Source organism: Hibiscus syriacus, unplaced genomic scaffold (genome assembly GCF_006381635.1).
Source record: "Hibiscus syriacus cultivar Baekdansim isolate YM2019G1 unplaced genomic scaffold, ASM638163v2 tig00005974_pilon, whole genome shotgun sequence".
NCBI classification, from domain to species: domain Eukaryota; kingdom Viridiplantae; phylum Streptophyta; class Magnoliopsida; order Malvales; family Malvaceae; genus Hibiscus; species Hibiscus syriacus.
In genome coordinates, this window is record NW_024062076.1 from 2,634,099 (window position 1) to 2,635,211 (window position 1,113).

A 1,113-nucleotide genomic window follows, 5' to 3' on the forward strand; every position below is an offset into this window, starting at 1 on the left:
AAGTTTCATGTGGAAGAAGGTTATTAGATTTGGCTGTAAATACAAGTTGAGTTTGAGGTTTATTGGACTTTATCATATTTTATGTCGAGTTGGTCCAATTGCTTATCAGTTGAGGAGTTACCCATCTAATCTGTCACATTATTTTTGTTGAAGATGTTGAGTTGAGACTTGAATTGAGCTATGAGGAGGAGCCTATTCAAATTCTTACCTATGAGGATCAAGTCCTAATAAGAAGACATATATCGATGGTTAAAGCTTTATGGTGTAACTATAGTCTTTCAGAGGCCACGTAGGAGACTCAACGATCTATGGAGGAGAAATTCCCTCAAATTTTTTGTTAAGTAAAATTTTAAGCCGAAATTTTCTTAAGGGGAAAAGTTGTTACATTCCAAAATTTTAGGGATGGTTTTGGGATATTTTTAAAATTGTCATCTTTGACTTAGAAACTCCCAAAATATAGAGACGTACATCTTAATTTGCCTAAAAAATTAGGTTGCTTTCAAACCTTTATTCCTTATTATTTCATTCTTTTTCCTTTTCATGCCTGCATACCCCCCAAACCGTTTTATTTTATTTATCTTTTTGTTTTTGTTTCGTTCTTTTCTCAATTCATCATCTCTCTAATCATTGTGGGTGTCACCATTGGTACCCTGTTACTCGTCTTACTTTAGCCATTCACCTAGTATCGGTTGTTCACCATTCGCCGTTACCATTTGTAACCGATGAAGGTTTGAATATTCTAGTTTCTTGAAATCCAATCTCTGAAGATATTTCCATGAAATCAATGTTTGTAATTGACACCTTATATTTTAAAATATTTTTTGGGATTTTTCCATATGTTTTTAGCCATCGAATGTGATGTAATGTACTCCTGCCTTAATTGATTGTGGATCTAGGAAGGAAGCAAAACAACCTGCATAAGTGAATGGATCAAACAGAATGGTTTGGTATTGATGTAAAGGTGAAATAGAGGGCTATTTATGATAAGAGATATGTAGCGGAAGTATTATTGTTATAGCTATGGTGTAGGTTTATGAATGAAAGGATGGGTGGTGAGGATAATATCTTAGAAAGACCAAGGAAGAACCAGTGCTACAATGAACAAATACCTAG